The 22980-nt window shown below is 43.1% G+C and overlaps 1 protein-coding gene across 1 annotated transcript in view; it reads left to right on the top strand.

The window, feature by feature from the left end:
* The first annotated feature begins 4631 nt into the window (after window positions 1-4631).
* The window catches only part of RASSF8 (Ras association domain family member 8), a 103012-nt gene continuing 84663 nt past the window's right edge, over window positions 4632-22980 (top strand). The window contains exon 1 of the mRNA XM_037033806.1: window positions 4632-5072. The gene's annotated coding sequence lies outside the window, so the exon portion shown is untranslated. The remainder of the gene's footprint in view (window positions 5073-22980) is intronic.

The raw sequence follows: 22980 nt of genomic DNA, 5'->3' as shown, positions 1-22980 counted from the left end.
CAAAAATGTGGCTGAATGATTCTAAAGCATTTTGTAATAATTACTCTTGCTATGATCATATAAATCTCACATTTTTAATCAGTTGTATTTTTCCCCCCATGAACTGTAAAATCTGCTACTCTGACTGGCTGGGTCCCTGTTAAGGAGGCTCTGGTTAGTCTAGCAGTATTATTATTAAACACATCTGATTTCCAGTTTGCAATTAATAAAAATATAATTAAATACACGAAGGCAAAGCAGAAGATAATTTAATCTTTCTATTATGATTCAGAAGTCATATTAGGGTCATCACTATAAACCTCAATTACAGTATTGCAGAAGTGTAGGGAGACTGACGAGTGGCATTCAGTTGAAAGAACGCCAGATAGACCAGATTTTTACTCCAAGTATTTATAACATCAGCTACCATATTTATTGATTTCCCCAATACACTGATCCTAGAATAAGCTCTTGTAGAATCCCCTATAGTTAATTTCAGCTGACTAAATCCATTCTTCTAAGCCTACAATTAAAAAACCAAGACTGTTTTCATGGATAACTTCATTTTCATGGAGTTATCTTCTCAAAAAACATCTACTTAAATAAAGACCCAATCACAGTTTAATTCTATTTCTGAATACATTTGGTTGTATCCCATTTTGATAGAATGTGTGGTAGTTTCCATTTACTTTCTTTCCATACTAAACTTCATTGGTTAGCAAAGTATACTGATTATCACCCTCCTGCCCAATCAGATTATTAAAGGGTCTTTTAAGGGGTTCTTGATGATTTGGTAACTAAATATTTTTTAAGAAGAAACTACCATTAAATTTAAAATTTCTACATAACTGAGTACTGTTACTTGTTTCTAAAAAGCCCATTTATGTCGATCGATTCCCAGTCAGGGCACATGCCTGGGTTGCAGGCCAGTTCCCAGCAGAGGACTCACAAGAGGCAACCATACATTGATGTTTCTCTCCTTCTCTCCTTCCATTCCCCTCTAAAGATAAATAAATAAAATTTTTAAAAAATAAAAAATAAATAAAAAGCCCATTTATGTTGATCAAATAAATCACAGTATTTATGGATCTTTGCAGTGTTTCAGTATGTACATAAGATTTTCCTTAAGAATGGGAAAGAATACCATATTTTCTTGCTTTTTACACACACATATACCAAAGGGGAGAGGTGACTTTTTTCTTTTTCTTCCAAACTTATTACTACTAGTGACTAAATAAAGGCTTGTAAGATAGGCCGGATAACTCTAAATGACCCCATTTTGTACAAATTTTAGCATATGACTTGGCTTCAATATATCTTGAGGTCACAAGATTACTGCTGTAACTCCAGCTATCACATCCATGTTCCAGGCAAGAATAGGGCTTCAGTCGGCCCTGCCAGTACCCCACCACCAGACACACCAATGAGGAGTTTTCCTGGAAGACCTACACAACACCCTCCAAACACATACCATGGGCCTATACTTAGTAACGCTTATCTGCAAGGAAGGTTGTGAAATGAAATTTTTCACTGGGCACAAAGTCAGGGTTTTGCTACTAAGAAAAAAGGGAGAAAGGGAGTGGGATAGGCAGCTACATTATCTGTCTCATTTTCTCTTTTAGGATATGTTTCATAAAATGAACTGCGAGCTCATAGAAGGCTGAAATTATATCAAATTGATTTTTGTAATCCTGGAACCTAGCATAATACCATAGCTTATTATGTTTCTTTTTGTGTTTATTAATTAAAGAAAAAGGAATCTTAGCTACAGTTTAGAATGAAGAAGATCAAAGAAAATTATAACACGGGAGCAGGTGGCAGTAGTTTACTCCATTTATATTGTCATTCATTTGTTTAATTATTATTTCAACTAATAATGAGTTCCCAGTCTGAGCCAGGCCCTCTGGCAGGCTTGAGGGATACAGTGCGAAGAACAACACAGTCCCTGGTTTCAAGAAGGTGGGGGGTGGGCTTGGGAGAGGGGAGTGCCGGCTCCACAAACAGAGGAGCAAGTTCAGGGTAACGTCACAGGGGAGTTGAGCAGTGGTCCCGAACCACTGTTGGAGAGGGCACAGAGCTCCAAGGAGCTTGGGTGAAAAAGAGAGTGGGGAAAGAAGGAGGGAAAAAGAAAGATAGGTGGGGCTACATAAAAAAACTAGTATTATATGCAGAAATCTATCATTTATTCCTCCCAGCACACACACCTATTTGCTGTGACAAAAATGTTTGTCTCTCCCTTGGACTTCCTCATGAAAGGATTTGCAGTCAAGAAATGCAGATGGCATCCAGATGCTGGGAAAGGCAAGGAACTGGACTTCCCCCTAGCGCCTCCAGATAGAACATAGCCCATACCTTGCCTTTATGATTTCTGACCTCCAGAACTGTAAGATAACACATTCTTGTTGTTTTTAGCCACTAAGTCACAGTCACTTGTTTATAGTTAGCGACAGAAAATTAATCATACATAATTATCTATCTGTAGGTGCTAACCCTCCTGCCCCCCCCCACCCCATTCATTCCCACTGCTTTCCACATAAGTCTCTCTCCCCTGGTATTCTCCTCTTTTCTGAATCTATCCTTTCAGATTCTTTTCTTGGAATTCAAATCTGATTATGTCGAAGAGCTTGAAGTGCATGAACACTCAGTGATTTCTAGTTAGGTTACTTTTGGGGACTATAATTAGAAACCAGAAATAGTTGTTTACAACTCCTGTCAAAGGCATTTGGTGTGATCTGAGGGAGGCTTAACAGGGATGTGATTACAGCTAAGAAAGCTTAAAACAAATTGCACTATACACTGAAGAAAGAATGCATTAACCACATGGGACGGAGGTAGGGAACAGATTGATCTGGATTTATCCAGGACTGGACAGGGGTAAATTTACTGACTTCAACAGCCTTCAGTAAGGCACATTCCGGTTTATAGGTGGGGCTGTATCAACACTAGTAAGTACTTCTTCTAAATAGTGACCATGGTTATCCGATCGTAGTACATTTCATTCTGATTTACACGCTAGTATCGTGAAATATACTAGGATGTCATGAGTCAGGCAACTTGTTCAGCCCTGGATGCACGATAAAATCGATGTCAGGTCCCTACTGGTGACCAACAGAAATTGTACTAAGGCTCTTCTACTTGGCATGATCCAGAATCCGGGTTTACCAACAGCCACACTCCTGCCTGCTGTCACAGACCACCACTAAGAGGGATAATTATAAACAACAACAAAAGGGGGGGGGGAACGTTCAAAGAAGGAAAGAGAAGTCAACATTTGCAAATGCCATAAAGATGGGGATTAAAATTTTCCATGAGACTTGGCAATTTAGGTGGTGACTGAATGTTCAGTCGAGTGAAAGGTTCACAAGGGAATGAGAGCTTTGGAAATGGCTGCATTTAGGTTGGAAAACTCTGAGAAAAGGATCCTTGCCCTACAGAGTCATCTGTAAATGAAGTTCCCTTGGTTTTCACATTGGAATCAAAGAGAACTCTTCTTCTCCCCAAATCCTCCAAATGCTGCTTAGCCAAATCTGAGTCTTACCATTTCTCTCTTCTCAACTAACCTCTGTGGTAGAGGAACTAATGAGCTGTGCAGTAACTAAAGGTCGAAAAACAAGAAACCAAAAGCCTACAAACCCAAACTCAAGACAAACTAAACACATCAGGCCCTGAATAAGATGAGCTGTTAACAAGTTGTGCTTCCAATTTAATATCCTTGTTTTGATAATTAATAAAAAAGTATCTGGAGAATTAAAAGGGGCATTTTTATCATTGGAATGCTGTCTTGCATCTCATCCATTATTTTCACCCCCCACTCCCCGCAAATTGATAGCAGTTGCAGAGTTATGGGCACGTGTGAGTACAAGCTGGACGAAAGTCTGAATTTATCTAGCCACTGGCTAGAGTAATTGCATGCAAAAAAAAGGTGGAATAGTGAAAATAATATACATATCTGCATTTCTAGAAGAAAGCACTGTTTCTTTCCTTCCTTAATTATTTGCAATATTTAAAGGGAGGTAAGGGGAGGGAGGGTCCTGAATCTGAGCCCAGTTCTTTCTAAACGTGGTTACTCACGTCTGATTCATTCCCTGTTTTTTGTGATTTCTGTCTCTGTCATTGCCTGCTGTTGAGGAGGGGGTCGCTGAATCACCGCAACTCCAGACGAAAGCCATTCAAACCCAGTCCTGGAGGTTGGCAGGGCTTTTTTTTTTTTTTGTCTGCGGGGAAAGCCGCCTACTTTCCGGGGTGACCGTAGAGGGCAGTTTTCGAGAGTCACCTCGGGCTACGGAAGATTCTGCTCTCGTGAGAGGCAGTGAGGCACCGGTCAGCTTACCATTTTGGCTCTCCGGACCACAGGCCTCGGTGGCCTGGGAGTGTGTAGCCGGAGGAAAGCCAACGGGGGCCGGGGCGAGCGTGGCCCGGTGGGCCCGAGCGGCCCTACCATACTCCCCGCCGTTTTAAAAGCTCCCAGAATGCAGCGCTGGCGTCCAAGTTCCGTTACAAGGTCTCACCCGGCGCCGGCGAACCGGCGAGGCGCGGGCGGGGAAGACGGGGAGCCACGGCTGTAACCCGAGCGCCTGGCCGAGGGGGGCGCCCCGCACCGCTCCTCTCGCGCGCTCAGACCGAGGCACGGCGAGGGGCGGAGCCGCTGGCCGCCCGGCCCGGCCCCCGGCCCGGCCCCCAGCCCGGAGACTGCGGCCGCGGGAGCGAGCCGGCCGCCAACTCCGCAGCCACCGCTCGCAGCTGTCCCGCATCGCTCCCACCAACGGACTCTTGGCCCGCCCTCCCGCAGAAGCGGCGGCGGTGCCGGGGGCCGCTCCCGCGGATTGCGGCGCCGCCGCTGCCCGCGCGCTTGCACACTCCTGCAGCCCCGCCGGGGGCGTCCTCACTCACCTAGCGCCGGCCGGGGAGGTGCGCTGAGGGAAGCGCCGGGGCCTCCCTCCCGTGCGGAGCGCGGTCCGCGGAAGGAGGCGCGCGGAGCTGCGCGGCTGGGGACGGGCGCCGGGTGCCTGCAGAGCTCCGGGCGCCGCCGCGTCCCCAAAGCCCAGGCCGGTCCCGCCGGGCGGCCTGCGGGGGCGGCGCAGTTGCGAAACTGAGTGAGTATTAACTTTACTCGGCGGCCGCGATTTCTCGGCAGCGTCTGGGATCCCTCCTTCCTCCTCCCTAAACCTTCGAGTTCCAGGTCCCCTCTCTGCACCTGGGGCTTCTTCCCCGGTTCTGCCTCTGCCTCACTTCCTCCCGTTCACCTTTCCCTTGCTGCGTTCCCTTTTGCGTGTTCTGCCCGCCGCACACACGCGTCTGCCTGAAAAGTGTAAGCTCGTTCCTCGCTTCTCCGTTTCCACACAGTGTCCTTGGCAAGGGAGTTTAGAGGCCACTTTTGTTAGGAAGGGAAATGTATGTCTGGTTTCTCTGATTTTTTTTTTCCTCCAAATGGAAATCGGATGCTCGCTTGCCGGGCGGCGATTTGGTGAAACGTTTCTTTTCTCCTCTGAAACAGTGATTGGTTTATAGGTTTTTTAATTTTGTCTGAACGATGAACCCTCCACCGTCCCTATTCCCGTTGGCTGCCAACCCGTATAGGGAGGGGAGTCCAGAAGAGGAGACTTTCAGAGTAATTCCTTTTTTTGCACGGTAGAAACTTTGAGAGGGTAAACGTAGGAAACTTAAGATTCCACTTGAAAGGGCGTGAGCTTTGAATGTGGGTCCTTGTGCGGCACTGAGTCTTACAAGCCGAGTACCTGGTTTATAATCCAGCGTTGCGTTGTTATTTTAGCATCATAGAGCCGCCTGGTGTTGCTAAATCACTACTTTCTCAGCATCAAAAGGCATCTTGAGCAGTGCAAGCCTGGGATATGATTGCGGGTCAGTATTGACCCTGGTGTTTTAGGGATTTAGAAGGAAATAGATATGCAGGGCACGGCGAATCATAGCTGATTCAAACGCATCAGGTTAGCCTTGTCAATACATCAAAGCATTGCATTTTACAAAAATGACTCCAGCCTGGTGAAGGCGAGGACCAACATTTATGGATTTTCCAGTATAATGTGGCTCAGCAGTTCCTCATGAGATCTGTTGTGTCCCCAGGAAGCGCCTGTTAACATGATAGATCTCTGCTTTTTTGTCAGTTGGATTAAGTACTCATTTTGGTAGGAGACCTCAGGTAGGTTTTTTTTTTCTTTTGTAAAGTCTTTCATCTTTCTGTTGCCAGGAGTTAACAATCATGTTGTGAAGGAACAGAACATGGGACGCTTTCTTAATGGGTTTTCAGCATCCTGTCGTTTATGTAGTTGAGGCAGTAGTGAATGCCAGCTAGCCTCCTGCAGGGAGAGGTGGACACAAGAATCAGGACACAGGACACAGCATTATCATTTTGGAGAGTGATTTGTGAGTATTTATCTTTTAGCAGGCACATTAGTGGCGCTTTTAATTTTATTTCTCTCCATGGAGAACTCTTTCTGAGCCATAAAAATTACATGTGACCATACCCCCCCCATTAAGAAGACTCAACATAACTTGATGATTAATTATTCTATTGAAGTATCAGACCCAACAAAATGTAATTTGTAATGTAGATGACAAAACCTTTGAAAAATCTCCCTCATTCTCATTTCCTCTTTTTTTTAAGAGTCTCAAGCTGGTCCTTTCAGTAATAGACACAATTGGCAGTAATGCATTTAGTCCTTTCCTTCCAGGCTTATTAATCAAGCCTAATTTCTGCGTTTCAATAACTGAGGGGGACATCAGATAGCCGAGAGAGAGAGAGAGAGAGAGAGAGAAAGAAAGGGAGGGGCAGATAGACAGCAAACCTTGGGACTGTGCAGATAGGAGAGGTATTTCAGTTTGCCAGAATGTCAACATGCTTCAGGGAAAAGCAACTGAGAAGCAGAGAGAATGTTTAAGTGTTTTTAGGGTGCATGTTTACTGAATTTGACATTTGGTTGAGATATCTGGGAATTGCACATTTTAAATTCTTTGTGGTTGTGGTATCATTTCTGTTTGCCTAATTTTTTTTAAGTTTTTGATTTTTTTTTATGTGAATCACAGTCCTTGGCTTTTGTAGCCTTCTGCCCTGGGTGGCTTGTATTTTTGACTTGAATGCATTGTTCATTTTGACAAATTATTAGTTTTGTTCAGAATTCTTGCTAATTAAAGTTGATATATATAATAACTTGAGAGTAAAAATATTGTTTGCTACTAGTTATTGTTGCTCTTTTCATTGTGGTTGATTCCTGGCATAATGGCTTTGTTATTTATGCTAACACATTTAGGTTCTAGATATCTTGCTAGTATGCAAAAGATTGCAGAATTCTTTGCAGGTATAGATGGGAGTGGGAAAGGAAAACATTATTCATTTAATCTCAGGACCTGGAATTCAAAGTGTAGAGATAGTTTCCAAGAACTTTGTATAGTGGAAAGAAGGCTTATCCCACAGCCAGCCAGCCAGTGAGATTTGAGTGACAGATGTGACTTGTCACTCCAAGCTGAATGAGCGTGACCATGCGACTTTAGCTCTGTGATCTACAGTTTGCTTTCTGTGAAATGGGGATACTGCTACCAAAAGGGCGGCTGGGACAAGTAGGAGACCTAATGTAGTTCCTGGCACATCTTAGCCGATGAATGGTGGCATCTGAGACTTCTCCAGAATGAGCCTTTCACATTGTTTCTGCTTTTTTTCCATCTCATCCATCAGAGTGGCTCAGGCCAGAAGGCTCCCGTTATCCTGTACTCTCTTTTTTGTTCTATCACTGCCCTGCCTCACCCAAACAGTTTGTCACAAATTCCTACGCACTTTTCTGGTGAAATCTCTCTCGAACCTGTCTGATTTTTCAGTCTCCATTATGCTACCATTCTTGGTCAGGCCACAATTATCTTTCCCAATTGCACGTGCTCTGCACCCATTCTGATCTCTTTTCCCATGCATCCTGAAAGAAAGAGATGTCATTTAGCTGTTTAAAGCTCTTAGGAAGCACATTTATACTTGGGATAAAATACAAAATCTTCCACGGGCACAAGGTCCTGTGTTGTTTGGCCCATGCATGCCATCTTCATCTCTTGTCAGCCACATTGGCAGTTGCCCAGCAGACCCCCCTGAGGGCTGATGCCTGGGCTGTTGTTTAATGACCATCTCCTTGAGTAAGTTCTTGGTCTGGATGCTGGTTCAAATATCCTTCTATAAAGTCTTCTCTGAGAAGGCCATCCTTAGCATCATGTAATTAGAACCTCTTTGTTTTTCTCCCTAACAGCACAATCACCTTTTCCCTTAGTATTTTTCACAATTTATAATTATATTATTTAATTGCTTGATGTTTCCCTCTTGCCTTGAGGGCAGGAAAATGCCTGGTTTATTTGCCAGTCTATACCCACAGCCTGGGGGTGGGGGGAGTGTGTGTTCTGTGCGTATGTAGTGGGTGCTCAGTAGTTGCTGTTGTAGTGAGTAAGATAGTACTGCCAGTTTATATTTTGTTTTGGGTGCCTTATCACTGTCAAATCTGCTTTTCATAACAGAAAAACCAGACTGATACTCTCCTGTGTTCCTTTTTTGCTGGTTTGATGTATAATATGAAACAGCCTTTGCAGATGTACAGTAAAATTAATACATTTGCGCTCCGTGGAAAAACTTATAGTAATAAATTGAGACTCCTTTTAATTAGCGTTACCCTTGTGATTTTTCTGGTGTGGATAATCCTTTTTTCTAAGTACATCATTAAAATAATTATGCTTTTTTCATCAGCACAGGATTACTGAAAGAAAAAAAATCTTACCCTGTCATTGTTTTACACGTCACGTGATAACATGTTACTCAGCAGCTATTGGTTGCTCGGTGCGAGATTTGAAAAGAAGGCAGGGGAGACTGGAGTAGAAAAAGGAGAGTTACTGCTCTGAGGAGTTCAGCACTGTCCAGCTGTTGGTGTGACTTGCATAAAGAGCTAGGTTTCATTTGACCATTGGTTAAGGTACAAGAGCCCTATAGTTGTTTAAAAATGGGAGCCACCTAGAGGTCTGGAAGTTCTTTCTTCCCTGTCTCACCAAAGCATTTCTTGTCTCAGCCAAAAAAGTCTCATGACTTTTGAAGGCCAAGGAAGGTTTAAAGCTTTGTTTGAGAATTTTTGTCATGTGGTTGCTCTTTACGCAATGTTAGTTTGATGAACTTACAACTCTGAAGTACTTACGTCTTTATTGTTAATGTTTCTAGTCTCTGTTCCTTATATAATCACTAACATTTTCTTTTGATCTGTCTTTAGGACTTTAATTTCCTTCTAGAATTTTTCCGTACACCCTTAGATGATAATTCCAATTCTTTTCTAGTTTTGTATCTTGTAGGCCGCTAGGTATACAGGGAACTTGGCAGCTGATTCTAGTTCTCTCAGGATTTATTTCTTTGTACTCAACCCCTGGGTTTCCCCCAAAAGTTATACCTCTGAGTGGTCTGGACCCTAAGTCTTTGCTGCCAGAGAAGCTGGGTGCCCTTGGGTTGGGAGAACAGGGAGGATTAAAGCAGCATTTTTAAGTAATATTCTTTGCCATACTCTGAGCTCAGTGTTCTCACAAAAGAGGGTTAAATACTTCACCTGCTCAAAATCGTAAGAAGGAACTTCAAGTTTTTCATACATTCACTTAACTCGAGGAAATTGTTCCTGTTATACCTCATTTTCCCAGCCTTTATTTTCTAGACAGGAAGGTGTGACAAAATTGAGATGTCCTCCTTTACCGTGCCTTGGTGCTTATCTGGACCTGATTTCACTTGTATAAAAATACCGGGACAGTGGCCAGAGAGGGGCTCCCCATGTGATTGGACCCTGTGTTCGGCCTCTGTGCCCCCGGGACATTTGCGTCTTGAGTAGCCACCACTGTGGAGGAAAAGAAAGTTATGGTTGGAGCCCTTGTTATTTTTTCCTTCATGTGTATATGCTTAGTAGTTACTTTAGGTGACCTTGAATAAGTTGCTTGGAGCTCTTTAGTACCAATAATATTTATTACATATTTACTTCACAGCCTTGCTTTAGGATTTAGAAAACTTATTTTTGGCCACATTCTGATATTTCACAAAGCTAATTACAGTGAACTCCAGTGCTGTCCAAGTATTATGCATTTAGAAAAATGTTTTATGAGAGACATTTGACCTTCAGCTGCACCCAGAACCAATGTCTTGCCCCCAACCGCAACACACAGAACCAAAGGACAAGGCCATAACCAGAACTTGAACATCGGAACCCTTTCAGAAGCCAAGGGATGGTTATCCAGGAAGATCTTAGACTGACACCCTTTATCATAAATGCCAAGTTCCAAGGTCCTCCAAGTAAAACGTGTCCCACCAGCAATCCGGCACCCCTGCTCCCCTAGTCCCTCAAAAACCGTTAGCCTAGTCCAGCAAGGTGGATTTGAGGCACCTTAGGTCTTCCATCTTCTTGGTTCGCACCTTCTCGACTAATAAACCTTTTCTTACTCCAAGGAAGGAAAGAAGGAGGGAAGGATTTTGTTACTCAGTGGCATATGCTTTACTCTTTGTTTTTGTAAGAAATAAGATACACAGGTAAAAACAAGAGAAGAGTTGTGATAGTTCCCACCAGGTTTAATTCATGGGGGTGATGTACCTTGTCACTCTGGTTAACTGTCATTGGCTTCTGAGAGCTAAGTCATGTTCATTTTAGACTTAAGAATTCAGAAAACTTAATACTAGAAATTTATTGGGAAATCACTTAAAATTAAACTGTTGTTCCAGATATAAGTATATGCAGTGAAAAAATATGTGTTCCCTTAATGGGTAGATATTGGATGGAAAAGTTAGATCTTACTGTTATTTTTGCTTAACATTTTTGAATTCATTTATACTTTGTAAAACATCGCTCTAGAATTACTATTTCAGGATAGGGTGAGTGTGTTTTACAACGTTTAAGGTAAAATTTGGCCGTTTCTAAAGCAAGTTTGATACCCGATGCCACCAGGTGTCAGGAAATCAAACCCACAGCCCTTCGGGACGATGCTCCCGCCAACTAAGTGCACTGGCCAGGGCGCTCAGGTCTCCCTTGGCATCGCTGCTCCTTCTAGCCACTTCCTTTATCCGCCATCCCCTTACAAGAGTTATCCGTGCGTAATGCTTCTACTGCTTTACCTGCCAGCTCACTCCCCAGCCAGGTACCATTTCTTAGACATGTTTCTTGCCCCAGGTACTAATATCTTAATTGCCAAAATCAATGGAAACTTTTTACCCCTAATATAACCAAAGCCTTTTGTAGCATTTTACACTGTTGGGCTATTTTTCCCTCTGTCCTGAAACATCTCCTTCTTGGCTTCCTGTCACCGTTCTGTGGTCTTTCGTTCATTCAAAAATGAACTATTTGCCTTTCCATTCATGGGGCTATAGCAGAGAACAAAACACAGAAAATTCCTGCTCTCATAGAAAGTGTCCACTCCTGAGGGGAGTTAGATCACAAATGAAGGAGTAATTTTCCATTTTTTAAAATATGATGATGATAAATACTTTGGAGGAAAAAAATGAAGCAAGGTGGAAGAACTGAAAATGCTGGCAGTGGGAATGCAGGTGTTATTTGATACTGGATGAGCAGGAAGTCCTCCCTCGGGAGAGCTCAAACCATAACGAAGTGAAGGAGCCACCTCTGTTACTGGAGGAAGTGCTCTCCACAGAGAGGAGCTGGTGAGTGCAGAGGCCTCGGGGCACAGGTGTGCCCACATCGCGGCAGTCAAAGCCATGAGGTTGGGGGCCACGTGGGGCAGCAGCAGGCGATGAGGTAGCAGGGGCCCCTATTCTAGGGCCTAGCTGTGGCAAGGATCTTGGTTTTTACTCTTAAGTGAGAAGACAGTTGTGGGCCTTAAAGGAATGGGTGAATTGGAGGGTAGTATGGCCTATTAGGCAAGAATGTGAACTCCGGAGCTGGCTGCCGGGGTTTAATCCCTGCCCTGAACTCACCGGCCCTCTGACCATCGAGTAGTTAGTTGTGTAACTGCCTTCTGCCTCATCGGTAACATGGGAATAGCAGTGATATGTATCTCATAGTGTTGTGAAGGTTACAGGAGTTAATATTTGTAAAGAACAGAGCATGGCAGGTAGACAGTATTTAAAAAGTATAGTGCTTGTTAAATAAAATTAGTAAAATTGAAAAGCCTCACTTTGCTGCCCTGTGGAAAGGGCTTGTAAAGGAGAATTAAGAATAGAATTAGGAAGCCAAGACATACAAACAACCTAAGAATCCATCAGTGGGTGAGTGGATAAAGAAAATGTGGTTTATATACACAATTGTACACTCAGCCAGAAAAAAAAAAAAAGAAGGAAATCCTGCCATTTGCAACAACCTGGATGGACCTTAAGGGCATTACACTAAGTGAAATAAGTCAGAGAAAGACAAACACCACATAATCTCACTTATATGAGCAATATTTAAAAAAGCAAACAAAAAACCACTGAGCTCATAGATACAGAGCACAAACTTGTGGTTGCAAGAGGCCAGGGGCTGGGGAGGAGGAGTATGGCTAAAAAGATACAGACTTCCAGTTTTAAGGTAAATAAGTCCTGGGATACAATGTACTCCATGGTGATTTTAAAAAGATAATAACTAGAAGCAGGAAGACCAGTTAGGCAATTGCAGTGATTCACACAGGGGAGGGCTTAGACTCCGTGCTAGTGGTGGAGGTGGGGGTGACCTGTCGACCCAGGGATTAGCTCTGCTTTTCCTCCCATCTCTGATTTTTCTAAGACTTCTTTGATGCCTCCTTCTCTCCTGTTTGACCAGGGGTTCTCAAACACAGCACTACTATTTGGGACTATGTGGGGGCATTTTTTGGTTGGCACAGAGACTGGGCTGTGGATATTTCCTGTGTTTAGTGGGCAGGGACTGGGCCAGGGTGCTCAGCATCCTGTGTGGTGAAGACTTGTCCCTTGCAATTTGCCGGTAGCATTCTGGTTGGGAAGCGCTTCTTTAGACCTTCTTTCTCACCATGTCTCCTCACTGCTCCCAAGCCCAGGATTTCTTAACCTGCAGTCCCGTGTGGGCAGCAGGTGTTCTGTAAGCTGCCTGTTATTTTTCCCAACATGTTCTTTGTTAATGTGCATTCTGAGCTGGAGGGGTGAGCGTTTTCATCAAGTTCTCAGAAGTGATCATAACCTGAGAACGTGCGAATTTCTGTTGTGAGTGGTCTCACCCACTTTCATGGGTTTTGCTGCAGCCTGTGTGGTGGTGGACTTCCATATCCATCCCGGCAGAGCTCTGTCGTCTGGCTGCTGGACCCCTTTCTGCTCAGCCAGTGCAGTGGTTCCTCTTAACTTCTCCCAGCGTCTTCCTTATTTCCTGCCAGGGTCCGCAACCCCATCATCCACCTTACTCCTGATCTTGCCTTTCTCGTGGCACCTCACCCTGACTAGTTCATTTCTCCCTTCTGATTTTACCTCCTGGACAGCTGAGGAACTCTTTCCGGCTTCCTCATTGTTTGCTACTCTAATTTAACATCTCATTTAGATTGTTGCCACTTCGCTGCCTCCCCGTCTGGTACCCATCTTTCACATGTAGCCCGATGGACTCTTAGATACACAAATCTCACTGTGTCGCTGACTTGCTAGAACCTCAACGCTGACACACCACCTCTGAAACCTGGCACTGGTTCCCATCCTGGGCTGGCTAGGTGGCCGTCCTGCCTCCCTGCTTGGCTGCCCTCCAGCTCTCTTTCCTTACTCATCCTCCTGTGCCAGGCTCTAGCAAGACTAAATAAGCTGTTTCGTGAGTTGATGCTGAAACATCTAAACATGCTATTGGTCACACGAAAAAGATGGTTCAGCCTCCCCCTTACCTACCGAAATACTCAGTATTCTAAAACACAGCCTGGCTCTCCCCTCTTCCTGCAGGAGGAGCACGCTCCCTTAGGGGTCTCCATTTGCCTTCTTCTGTACCACGTACAGGCATAAGTCACTTCTCCCTCTGCATTTTAATTTCCGAAGCTCTCTGCTTCATATAAGTGAGCTTCTGAGAGACTCTTCTTAACCTCATTTGTTCACAAGATCAAAGTGACTAAGAGGACTTTAAGCTTGTAGTCCCCCGATGCAGTTCAAGGAGTGGAAGTTGGTTCTTTGAAGCTTTATAACTAGTTCTGCCCTTGCTGCTGGATGTTCTGTAGGGCAGCTTTCCCCTGAAGTGGAACAACTCTGTCTACAGTAAAAATCTCGAGGCAGGCAGCTCCTCCATGGTTTCCTCAGAGCCCTGGGGAGCCCCTTAGTAGCTCTTGGTGTCCAAGTTCATTCCTCACCACTTGAACTGCAAGAGTGGGCTCAGCCCTGGCTCTGCTCAGCCTGTCTGTTCTAGAACAATTTCCTGGCCTTCTTAACTAACGTTGGGCCAGGTTTCCACCTTTGGCCCCAATCATCCTGTTGTGTATTCAAAATGGAAAAACTTAGGGAGATCCCTCTTCTCTGTCCCGGCTGATTGTTACTGCGAGGTTGTGATCGGTATAGTTAGTCTTTTTCACCCTCAGCCTCATTCATCTTTTGCCCTTCAAGGTTCTTCCCAGTCTTCATATTCCAAAGGAAAAAAAGAAACAAAAAATATTTTTCACCACTCTCAACTGTTTGAATAAGCTGTCCTTTCATTTCTATCATAATGGCGTGTCTCTCTTTTATTAGCACTTTAAACATGTACCATAATTTTGCATTACCAGGTATGGTGTGATTAGTAAATGTTTGTAAACATATTTTAAGCATTTTAAATGCAGCAAGCACATTCAGCCACAGCCTGAGGAACATGAGGGCACCCACCAGGCAGCGAGTTCAGAGTCTGGCCCTAGGACAGGTATTCGTTCCTGTCTGTGTACTTGTGATCTGGAAGTTCAGGAGCAGGGGAGTCAGGGTTTGTCTCACAGCGCCCTTCCTGCTGGACTGGAGAGCAGGATTCATATTTCATTGTCCACCAGCTCTTAGCTCTTTGACGGCACGGATTTATCTGATTTTCATTGTATCCTTGGGGTGTGGCACTATTAGTTGTAGAGTAAGTTACTGTGCTGGCGAGTACTTGTATCCTCAAGGGGAGCCCGGCGAAACTGCCTCTAAACATCTAGCTGTGTAGACTAAACAAAGAGTTTGGAATATAGCTGACTGAAACATTCATGTTGCATGGATGACGGAGGTGATACTGAAATCTAGACTGTTAGGAACGTCAGTTTTACTCGGCTTCTGAAAACACTTCAGTAAACAGTAAGTACCTGCCGTGTTCAGGAGTCGGTTCTGTGGTGGATACCAGGAGAGGTGATGTGCTTTGTGGCTCTGGAAGGCTTATAATTGAGCAACGAGGATGCAGTAAATATATAAATAATTACATATGGAAGAGCATGCTATAATATGTAATTACATAAAACAGTATGAAAAGAGAGTGGCTAAGTGATTTAAAGGGTAAAAGTATTCCCTACATCAGTACTTACCATAATAAACACTGGAGGCATCTAAATGGTTGATAGCAGTTAAGTAAAGCAGGGTATAGGCACCAGATGGACTGTTACACAGCCATTAAAAATAGGAAGAATTTACAGTGATTTAGGTAAATGCATATGCTTTTATGTTAGGTGAAGTATCAGAATATAAACTTAGATACACGTTGTGATCACAATTTTTTTTAAAGAAACCAGCATAGCAAGAAGGAAAAAAAGCACCAGGAAGAAAATACACCAAAATATAACCACTGCATCTGACTTCAAGTATATATTACATGTGTTTGTGTCTTATGTGTATCTACATGCATGTGTATGTAGCGTGGGGCAAAAGTAGGCTTATAGTTGTTCCTATAGGAAAATAATACAATAATTGCATTATTTTAAGTAATAATATAAGAATAAACTCTGGCTGGCGTACTCATAACCGTAAACCTACTTTTCCCCGCCACATATGTGTGTGTACATATCATAATTATACACTTCACTGAATTTTCACACACTGAACATACTCATACAACAAGTACCCAAGTTAATAACTGAAACATTACCCGCATTCCCACGGGCCCCTCATGCTGCTGACTCTGAAGGCATTCTGTAGTCTGGGCATCATGTAAGTGGAGTCACACAAAATACACTCTTTTGTGTCTCATTTTTCACACTCCACATTGTCTGATTCATCCATATTGTTTATAGTTGTAGATTGTTCTTTTTATTACGAATGACTTAGTCTTATGCTTTCATATTCGTAATGTTTTCAGAGTTTTCCATAATGAGCATGCATTTTGTAATCAGAAAAAGATTTTTTTTAAGAGGCAAAGGCCAGTTTATTTGTAAAGTGCTTGACTAGATTCAGGTGGCCACTTTGGCTGGACCTGGGACTGTGCTGAAACAGACGCGCTGTGGTGCGGTGCAAACTCAGCGAGCGTCAGGAGAGCAAGATTCTATCTGCTTTGCCATTTAGTTGTCATGGGACTGTGGACACATGCTTTTTAATCCCTTTGATCTCCGGTTTGCTCACCCATTGGTCAGCTGGGTATGATGGTATCATCCTTAGATGATACTGGTCATGAGGATTAACTTGAGATAGTGAATCTGGGAGAAGGTCTGCCATATGGTGAGATCCTTTATTTAAAAATCAGAGTTAGAGAGGATGGGTGATCAGGGAGGAAGGTTAATATCCAGAGGCCATTAATTTCCTCTGTGAAGTGAGAGGTGATGGTTATTTGTAAATGAAAGCACATAGTTTTGAGGTGGGGGTTTGAGCAAAGCAGAGAAGCTTTTCGGGCAGCCCCTCAGTGCCCAGTGAGAAAGGGCCCTGGGGGGATAGGAGGGAGAGGTCAGCGGTGTTAAGGGCCCGTCTGCATTTGGACCGTAACGTCAGGGTAGTGTGTTGGTTTTCCCACCAGAATATTTGTTTATTATGTTTCAGTTGGACTAATATTAAACTGACTTTTTCCTGGTCATACCAATGAAATGGAAGAGGCAGACACAGAAAGAAAAGGAGGAAAGCCCAGCTGACGCGTGAGACTTGCCACGGCTAGTCTGCCCAGACAGCGCTGTTTAAAGGAAGCCTCTGACTTAAACCGAGAATGGGAGTGTTCCGGGAGTCCCTGGTGATCTGGAACCTAGGTCGTTTTCCAAGGACCTTTACAGTAACAGGGAGTGCTGAGATTTTAGTCTAGACCACAAACATCTACAAAACATGCAGGGAACTTCTACTAATATTTTTTAGCTCTGCGAGTCCTAGAATCACTAGCAGTTTAAACTGTTTTAGATCCTTTAAATAGTAAAGGGCTTGATGGGCCAGCCTGTAACCCCATTCATGGCTGGTATTGTTTCTGTGGGAAAATCACTCAGGTGCATTGAAAGCTGCGGGGGGTGCACTCCAGCCTTGCCCGCCTCTTCCAGATGCGGTGATGGGTAAGCACTCCCTCCTGAACCCAGTGTGGAGAGGTTGGCTATTTGTGGGTAAATGATGGTAGGAGATTGGGCCATGCCTTTTCTCATCATTGATCCATTCAGACAGTATCTGTTGAGTGCCTGTGGGCTAGATACTAAAACAATTTTTTTCTTAAGTCTTATCTCACCCTGGCGGGGTGGCTCAGTTTGTTGGAGTGTCGTCCAGTACGCCAAAAGGTTGCGGGTTCGTGTTGTCAGGGCACATACAGGAGGCAACCAGTCAATGTTTCTCTCTCACATTGATGTTTCTCTTTCTGTCTCAGCATGTCCTCTAATGAGGATTTTAAAAAAAGTCTTATCTCCCAGATACTTTGTACCTGGGCCAGGCATTTAAAGAAATCATTTTTGGAATGTGGTAATGGGTAGATGTGGGTTCCTGGGTTGGGGTTGGAAGTGAATGCTTCTGGAAAGAGGTTTCTAAGTCTGGTGGAAGGAATTGGGAAGGTATAAGAGGGAAATTTCACTCTTAAGGTAAGACTTAAGACTGAAAAGACATTTTCTGGGAGCATAGTTACTCCACACAGACAGAACAATAGGCTCAAAGCCAGAGTATCTAAGGGAGAACCTGGTCTGTTGCAGAATGACAAACAGTCTCGCTATCCCTAAAGTTAGAGATCACTGAAGTTAGCAGCGGGTTGGGGAAGTGGCCGAGCCAAGCTGCGGAATAACTCCCCGCTCTTTCCCCACCCCGGAAAGGATATCACATTGTCCTACAGTGTGTTTAGTTTTTCACTGATTGGTTGTGAGAAACAGTTTTTCTGTCTCTGTCCTGCATCAGGATTTCTGCTTCTTCAGACTTTACACTAGGAAATGTTGAGATTGCTTTGTAACTAGGTGGAGCTTGGAGTATTGCTCAGTGTCTTCCAGCTCAGTGTGTTGAGATCTCCTTGTTTATAGTCAGTCCACAAACATTTATAAAGCGCATGTTATATCAAAGGAATTATTCTTGCTGTGGACAGTATTACAAAGATAGGAATTGGCCCCTGTCTTTCAAGAAGCTTGCAATCTAGCTAGCAAAGCAAAACTTGAACTTTCAGAAGCCCCATTATGGAAAGAAAAATAATGGCTAAAGGAAACAGGATGGGCTTGTCACTTACAAGTGTGGGAAGTAGAGAAATCTATGTAGAAGAGAGGGCACTCTCATCGAGGGCCAGAGAACAAAAAAAACTAGGACTGGTGGACAGTTGTGTAAAGGCGGGACAAGGTGAGTGTGGAACTGGAGAGAAACCACTACAACAGCAGGAGGACTGTGGCTAGCCCAGGAGCAAGGGCATGCAGAGAACCATTAGAGGGAGCTTGGTGTCTAAAGTCACTCAGTGTGGGTTATATTGCTGGGAGTAGAGACAAATGAGGCTGAAAATGTGGCTGGGGCCAGGTGGCAAGGGTCTTAAATGCTACACTGAGGAATTTGGACTTTATTCCAAGGCACTAAGCTTTTCTGAATGAGTCTTCCACTTGTCTTCTTCTCCAATCCAGGCCCCTGCTGTCTTTGGTCTCTCAACTGCTGTGCTCAGAACAGGCCCATGAAATGTACCTTATCCTGACATCTTGTTTCAGAGACTCTCCTGGTATAGCACATATGACCAAGAAAGTTGTGATTTGGGTCTAGACTCTTTGGATGATTCCTTAGTCAACAGCTTAATCCTTTAAGGAGAACCGATTCTCCTTGCCTTAGATTTTTGCAGCACACTAGTCAGTTTTTCAACCACTTTTGTGTCATTATATAATTTGGTTGGGAATGATCAGATGAAAAGGGGTGCTGTAATAAACCATAGTTCCCATAGCGGTAGGATGTGGGACGAATACTGTGACACCCCTTGGTTTAGAATCCTCAGTGGCTCCCTGTCCACAGTAGGATCAGGCCTGAAGTCCTCTGGCCTTTCTGTCTCTGAGTGAGTGTGGAGTCTGAGGCATTTCTCAAGTCTGATAAACAAAGACACAGAAGAGAACACAGACAAAAGCAAGTGCTTGTTTATCGGCACTGAGGGAATGCAGTCTGACAGCATTATATGGGTGGCGGTAAATTTCAAGTCTTTCATGGAAATGAAGATGGAACTCTTCTAAAATTCTGTTTAAAAAAACACATAGTAGACTTCAGTTGAATATACTGAAGAGCATCTGGTAGAGCGAGCTGATCTGGAAAACTTGTTCAATTTTTAAGGTCAAATCAAGTTATTTTTAAGCTCCTAAATGACTGGGAGTAGGCCTCAGTAAAATACTGTTGTGTATCTGAAGTCAGACTGGCCAACCTCACCTGTCCAATAAGAGTACCTGCAGTGGTGGGTGATGTTTGTTTTGGTTAGGTGGGACATAACGCTGTAATACTAACAATGGAATTAAATGCAGTGTTCTATTTAGAGAAAGGAAACCAAAGACTTCCCTCACATGTTCTGTTTTAAGAAAAAGCACACACATATGTACAACAAAATGGGCAGTAATTTGGGATTTTAAAAAAAGTAATTTAAATAAATGCAGTAATTTGTGGATGAAAGGGATACTGTAATAAACCATAAATTTCTAACTGAGCAGGTCATGGTGGGTAGTCACACCTCATGCCTGTAACTTCTTTAGTGAAAGGTTTTTAAGCCAGCCCTGTCCATTGTTCTTCTGTATCTAAGTTAAGACACCTTAGAGATGCCAAAGGTAATACCCCTTAAAGGCATAACCAACCTCTGGAGAGAGTGCACAATCTTAACTACCCTGTAACCCAACCATGGCCTTGCTTTCTCCCACCTATGTATAATCTTTTTAAAATTACCTTCTTAATTGCAACTGCGTAAAAGAAGCTGCAAACTGCCCTTCTGCAGAGCATTTAAGAGCTCGCTTTCCTTCACTGTCTTCTTTTCTTAATAATATATTTTATTGATTTGCTATTCCATCTGTCCCATTTCCCCCCACCTTCACTCCCCTCCACCCTGCACACTCAGATAAACTCACAAAAATTCTCCACAGGTTTCAGACACTTGTACTTCCTGTCTAGGGTGGGGAACACCCTTCCTCCCTAATCATTTCTGTGCCTTCATTAAAGCACCTTTTAAGAAATGAAATTGTTGCCCTGGCTGTTCTAGCTCTGTGGATTGAGTGCTGGCCTGTGAACCAAAAGGTCACCAGTTTGATGCCCAATCAGAGCCCATGCCTCGGTTGTGGGCAGGGTTGTAGGCAGGGTCTCCAGTTGAGGATGAGCAAGAGGCAACTGATTGATGTATCACTCCCACATTGATGTTTCTCTTCCTCCCCACCTTCTCTCTAAAAATAAATAAATAAAATCTAAAGGAAAAGAAGAAGAAAAAAGAAATGAAATTGTTGCCTAAATGAGAACCCAGGAAATCATCAAGGGTGTCTGGAAATGTTGGGGGTCCCTTCTCATTGACTTCCCCTGAGGCCTCAGATATCCTCACTCTATTCAGTGGTCATGTGATAATAGCTGAACTTATTTCTTGTGCGTGTAGTCATTTTGTTACTTACTCTTTAAAAAAAAGAAAATAATAACTTTTTAAAACTTGAAATAAATTCCATAAAGAATTTATTTTGTTTTCTTTTCCCCTCTGGCTCACTATTGGTTTTCTTTTATTTCGGGTTTGTTGATTTAAATAACTAGTGGATATTATGTGCAAGGCTGTGCTAGGTAGATCCTTGACCCACATTTTCATTTAATCTTCACAACTCTATAAGGTGAGTTTACTCATTTTATGAATGAGAGATTTTTCTGAACTACCGAAAGTTAACCAAGGACCCAATGGGAAAAGCTGGTCTCAGAGTAAGAGGACAAGAGAGGGGGGAAAAGCAGAGAGGAGGGAGAGCAGTTGGTACGTGTGAGGCAAAGAGTGAGACATCCCACAGATCAATCAGCCACAGGCCCCGAGGCTCTGGGTATACAATGCCCTTGTCAGGGATCTGTTTGGCCTTCCCTGTGTATGGGGTGTATGTGTTTGTTTACAAGTGCTTTATGACAGTGTTTGCAAACTCTTTACAGCAGGAAGGCAGATGGCAGTAAGGGGCGAAGTGGGTTGGGTGTAAAGGGTGAGTGGTTAGGAAAGTGGCAAATTAGAGAGTCTCAAATTACCTGCCGGGGGCGGAGCCCACTCCGCTCCCACTGATGACTGACCTTAGGAAAGGTGGGTGGACCAGCGTATGGCAAATCTTCAGTGTGTGCATGTGTGTGTGTTTTCAGAGAAGCCTATGTCTGAATTTTGGTGGTGATTTCCATCCTTTTAAAAACATCAAAAATACTATGGTGGCTAAACAAAACAACAGTAGGTGGATTTGTTTACTTAGTAGGTGGCGTAGTATTAAGTTCTTAAGCTTGTGAGAGAGAATTTCTTGGTTACCTAGTAGCCTCAGCCAGCTTCTACTAAACAGGCAAGGGTGGTAGTTATAAATACCCTGAGTTTAATTTTTTCATAAAAGGAGATGTAGATGTCAGACAATTTTGATAGTCTCATTGCAATAATTTAAACTCAAGCTAATTTAAAAATTATTAAATGAGATATTTCAGTTTGGTGAGTTTTTGTATAATTTAAAATCCATTAAAACTGTCATTTTAAGAATGAGGGATATCAATAACCAAGATCAGAGCAGAATTAAATGACACAGAGACCAAAAGCACAATTCTAAGGATCAGTGAATCCAGGAGCTGTTTTTTTGAAAAGATAAACAAAATCAACAAGCCTTTAGGCAGGCTCATGAAGCCTCTCTCTTTTTTTCTCATCAAGAAAAGAAGAGAGAGGACCCAAATAAACACAGTCAGAAATGAAAGAGGAGAGATTACAATTGACACCACAGAAATGCAAAGAATTGTAAGAAATTACTATGAAGAACTATGTGCCAAGAAATTTGAAAACCTAGGGGAAATGGACAAATATCTAGAAAAATATAATCTTCCAACACTCAGTGAAGAAGAAGTAGAAAGCCTGAACAGACCAATAACAGCAGATGAAATTGAAGCAGTAATCAAAAAACTCCCGTCACACAAAAGCCTGGGACCAAATGGTTTCTCAGGAGAATTCTACAAAGCATTTAAGGAAGAGCTAACCCCTGTCCTTCACAGACTATTCCAGAAAGTCCAAAATGATGGAAGACTCCCAACCTCTTTTTATGAAGCCACCATCATCCTAATCCCAAAACCATATAAAGACACAACAAAGAAAGAAAACTTCAGGCCAATATCACTGATGAACATAGGCGCTGAAATTCTCAACAAAATATTGGCAAATCGCATCCAACAGCACATCAAAAAGATCATACACCACGACCAAGTGGGATTCATCCCAGGGATGCAAGGATGGTACAATATTTACAAATCAGTAAATGTAATACATCACATAAACAAAAGCAAAGACGAAAATCACATGATCATACTGATAGATGTGGAAAAAGCTTTTGATAAGGTACAGCACCCATTTATGATAAAAACAGTCAGCAAAGTGGGAATAGAGGGAGCATTCCTCAATATAATAAAGGCCATATATGAGAGACATATGGCCAACATCATACTCAATGGGCAAAACCTTAAATCTTTCCCACTAAGACCAGGAACAAGACAAGGTTGTCCATTTTCACCACTTTTATTCAGTATAATATTAGAAGTTTTAACCACAGTGATCAGACAAAAAAAGGAAATAA

Source organism: Sturnira hondurensis, unplaced genomic scaffold (genome assembly GCF_014824575.4).
Source record: "Sturnira hondurensis isolate 20B ecotype Veracruz unplaced genomic scaffold, ASM1482457v3 Scaffold0021795, whole genome shotgun sequence".
NCBI lineage: Eukaryota > Metazoa > Chordata > Mammalia > Chiroptera > Phyllostomidae > Sturnira > Sturnira hondurensis.
The sequence above is the reverse complement of the archived record's forward strand: the minus strand, read 5'-3'. Positions and strand labels throughout refer to the sequence as shown.